We start from the raw sequence: 4,337 nt of genomic DNA on the forward strand, positions 1-4,337 counted from the left end.
CACGTGTGGCACCTCTTGTCGAAGATCGCATGGGGTTTAATTGAAGCTGGGAAGAGCGAGAGGGGGGGGGGGGTCGTGCAAGAAAAATATATGAAAGCACTCCGTCACTGATCGCGATGACTCGAACGACGCACACAGCGCCTTCGAGAACATTCTGCCAGCGTCAGCAGCGCATGCGCAGGCTGTCAGCCAGGCTCAGACGACGCCATTCTGCCTTCTTCGCTGTCAGACGAGCGATGAGGCCACTTCGCAGTGCGGTGCTCCTTGCAGTGCGCTCCTTCTTGCCGTGTCTTTGTCCGCATTGACAGCTGGTTGCTGTCGTCTTCGCCATTCCCCGGAGACGCCCCGAAACCCTTTCGCTCGCTAACTACTGAGGAGCGCGGGTGGAATTTTCTTCGAGCCAGGCATCCAGCAACGAAGGTGAGTGCGGCGCTAAGCCTCGTGGCGAGGGTGTCATGTGCTCGTGAAACGAGCTCTTGGCTATTATCATTTTGCAGTGCGGTGCTTCTTGCCGTGGCTTCGTCCGTGTTGCCAGCTGGCTGCTGTCATCTTCGCCATTCCCCGGAGGCGCTGCAAAACCCTTGAGCTCGTGAACGACTGAGGAGCGCCGATGGAACTTTCTTCGAGCCAGGCCTTCGGCAACGAAGGTGAGAGCGGGGCTAAGCCTCGCGGCGAGGGCGGCTGTGTTCGTGAAACGAGTTCTTGGCTATTCGCTATCAGAATACTCGCATTTTTGCAACAATTGGCACTGGCGCGTCCCCTAGCCTGAGGCGCTTTGGGACGTACTAAACCCCAGAAAAACAAAAAGCAGCACTGGCTAACAGTGTAGCAAAATTAACACGAGGCTTGTATATATGTTTCACGAAGCGCCGCCATCGGGTCTTCTTTCCGTGACGGAAGCGCAGCGGGCTAGGATTCGCGACGCGCACACGTTCCGGCTTAGCTGACACTAGGCAGGGTAGCTCAGTGCCCACTGTCGCTTACGTGACGGAATGAGCACCCGTTCCGAGTGCCTTTGCGGCCCAGCCACCATGTCGTGTTACGGGAGAAATTGGCCTAATCTCCTTGTGTGATCCGCCGTTCAAAAGGGTACGGCCTTAAAGCCAACGCGCGCGCGCGTAAAGGAAGAAAATTGGTCTAATCTTGTTCGATCCGCCGTTCAAAAGGGTACGGCCTTAAAGCCAACGCGTGAGGCGTTAAGGAATAAATTGGTCTGATCTCCATGTGTGATCCGCCGTTTCCAAGGGTACAGCCCTAAAGCCATCGCGCGCTTTAAGAAATTGGTTTAATCTCCTTTTGTTATCCGCCATTCAAAAGGGTACGGCCTTAAAGCCATCGCGCGCGCGCAAGCTATTGCTCTTGAATTCTTGAGCGACATGTGGTTCGTGGCCGTACACGGCGCTCGGAATTCTCGCCAGCCTCGTCCAGCAACTCCGAAGAACGGACGCTGCCTGCGGTCTGTGGCACATCGTGTTTCCGCTGCAGCCAAGGTCAGTGGCCAGCTTTCATTATCGCATTCTGGCTCCGGTCTGCGCGTCCGCCACTGCGGCTCGATGTCTCCGAGAAGCGGCCGCACCCTTCGCTACATGGTGAGTACAGCAGGTTTATGCTGGCATTGTTTTCGCTGCAGGCAGTTTTTTTTTTCTTTCAGATTTGCGCGCGTGTTCCAGCAAACGAACCTCATCCGTACCAGCGGGGACGCAGGACCATTCTGCAGCTAGCTTCTGGCCTGTTGACTCGTGAGCGTCGTGCCATTCCTCCCATGCTACCTGATCGTGACTGCTGCTTTCGCCTCCCGTAACGCCAGAGCCGCAATTCAGTTGTTTTTAAGTCGAAAGCTTTACTATGCTATGTCGACAAGGTCGTGTCCGCAGCAGTTGTGAGGAACTTACGAGAGGTAGCGCCAAGCGAATGGTTGTAATCGAAAGAGAATGTGAGCTAGGATGCTGCGCAAAAAGTAATGTCGGTAGAGTTATTAGTTAAAGGCAAAAATGTTCAAAAAGTGGGGGGAGCCAGGGCAACGTGTGGCGCCAAATTTGAAAATCCAGAAGGATGGCAGGAGCCGCGCCAAAGACCTTTTCTTTAATAAAGTTTACCTCCCACGCGCGCGGCCAAATTTGAAAACGAAGCGTGTCGCCAAGTTTGAAAACTCGAAATGGCCAATCGTTGGAAATTGATTAAGACAATTGTGGTAATTGGGAAAATGAATTTACATCATTGCTTAATCGAGTAAATGTGAGAGGGGAGAAGTGAAGCAAAGAGGAAAAGAGGGGCAAAGAGAAACGAGGAGGCGTCAATGCTTCCGCATTCCGCCAATGCGGGCTACCGCAGTGACCTCAAACGTTTTTTTTTCGTAGATTCACGGACTTTGGCTCTGCCTTTCTCCACACAGTACTGTACCTTACCGTACTCCACGTGGCACTTGGACCTGTTCGGACGCTCTAAAAGTAAGCTTCTGAATTCTTAAGGCTTACACCCTTGTTACAGCTGTTTTCATTTTCGCAGATTCACGGACTTTGGCTCTGCCTTTCTCCACACAGTACTGTACGCACTTTACCGCACTCCACGCGGCACTTGGACCTGTTCGGACGCTGTAAGAGTATGCTTCTGAATTTTTTATGCTTGCACCCTTGTTACAGCTGTTTTCATTTTCGCAGATTCACGGACTTTGGCTCTGCCTTTCTTCACACCCTACTGTACTCTACCGTACTCCACGCGGCACTTGGACCTGTTCGGACGCTGTAAGAGTATGCTTCTGAATTTTTTATGCTTGCACCCTTGTTACAGCTGTTTTTATTTTCGCAGATTCACGGACTTTGGCTCTGGCTCTCTCCCCGTGTGACTTGAATCTGTTCTGACGCTCTGAGTAAGCATCCGAATTCTGTATATTTACACCCTTGTTACAGCTCTGTTTTTATCATCGCAGATTCACGGACTTTGGCTCTGCCTTTCTCCACACCTTACCCTACTTTACAGTATTCCACGCGGCACTTGGACCTGTTCGGACACTCGCACAGTAAGCGTTCGAGTTCTGTCCGTAGCTCTATGTTTAGATGATGAGTATGCCTGGTCGATGTTTCTGTTTCTTAGTTACAAGCAGCCTGTCCAGATTTTTGCGCATTCTGCAGTCCATAACCCTCCAGTAGCTCATTTTCCTATTCCTTCCATGCCGTCTGCCTCTTCCGCTGACACCGCCCCTGCTAGTGTCCGTCGGGTCTTCCACAAAGCGTGCACGACATCCCCGCTTTCCTCGCAGGTTCTCCTTCAGAATCTACAAGACCGAGCGCACACTGGCTATCCCGTTCTGACAGCATGGGGGACACTTAGGCGCCATACCATCGTCGTACATCAATCTGCCGTTCTGCTGCTGCTGTCGCCTACACTGAACTGTCCCCAAGACAGGTGCAGTTAGAGTAAGCGACAGCATTTTGTATGCGTTTGCATCTGTTACAGTTCCATTTTTGTCTCGCAGATGTGCGGACTCCGGCTTTGCCGTATGCTCCACAGGCCACTTCGTGCTGTGTGGGGGAACACACCGCTCAAGGAAAAAAGCACAAGAGAACGGGCGACAGATAATCGGCTGCTGTTGACCCGGGAGACCAGACTTGGGAAGCAGGTCTAGCAGAACCGGGGGCCTGTCGTCTCCTTCCTGCTGTCTCGAACGGTGGGCGCTGTACTGGGCACTGTCTACTGCTACCCGCTTGGGGATCCTGCCGGCACCGCAGGCTCTTCGACCATGCCTGCCCAGAGGTGGGCAAATGTCCTCATTTTTACTTTTCCTCCCTCACCCTCGTCCTCATTTTGAAGTCCGGTCCTCCCTCACCCTCACTGCTAAAAATTTGCTGGCCCTCCCTCGCCCTTGCCCTGACATCGTCGGCCCTCCCTCACCCTCACTAACAGTCGTTTTAAAACTCGAGTTATATTTTCTAGTTGGGAACTTCTGGTGATATTAATGAATAATAAACATACAAGACAAGCCCACAAGGCACTATGGTAGGAGAGGCTAGACGCTTATATTTATGTGCGCGTACGTGTGTGCGAGTTCATTGAGCTAATACGTAAGGCAAAACCGAGACAGTTATGAAACCTAAAATATCACTGCCTTTTTTTTCTGGAACGCACTGCATGCATACATGTGCCCTGCAATTATAACATTTATTGTTATCTATATGGACTGCTAAAATGAGTACGCAAAGAATATTTAGAAAACAATTCTGTAGCGTTTACCACTACAATTACAATAAGTGCTAAGTGCAGAATAGACTCAGAAATTAGGAAAGTTTGTAGGTCACTTAATTACATTACCCGATAAAATTACCATACCACTGCGTCTTTTG

At 51.2% G+C, this 4,337-nt stretch overlaps 2 long non-coding RNA genes across 2 annotated transcripts; both read left to right on the forward strand.

Moving 5' to 3' along the window:
* Positions 1-241: 241 nt before the first annotated feature.
* LOC144100109 (uncharacterized) lies at positions 242-2,701 on the forward strand. Its single transcript, XR_013307524.1, has 4 exons — positions 242-420; positions 498-1,739; positions 2,358-2,447; positions 2,506-2,701. It is a non-coding gene; the product is annotated as an uncharacterized LOC144100109 (long non-coding RNA).
* A 227-nt stretch (positions 2,702-2,928) lies between these two features.
* On the forward strand, positions 2,929-3,745 carry LOC144100199 (uncharacterized). Its single transcript, XR_013307554.1, has 3 exons — positions 2,929-3,016; positions 3,257-3,413; positions 3,473-3,745. It is a non-coding gene; the product is annotated as an uncharacterized LOC144100199 (long non-coding RNA).
* Positions 3,746-4,337: the final 592 nt, after the last annotated feature.

Source organism: Amblyomma americanum, chromosome 8 (assembly GCF_052857255.1).
Source record: "Amblyomma americanum isolate KBUSLIRL-KWMA chromosome 8, ASM5285725v1, whole genome shotgun sequence".
NCBI classification, from domain to species: domain Eukaryota; kingdom Metazoa; phylum Arthropoda; class Arachnida; order Ixodida; family Ixodidae; genus Amblyomma; species Amblyomma americanum.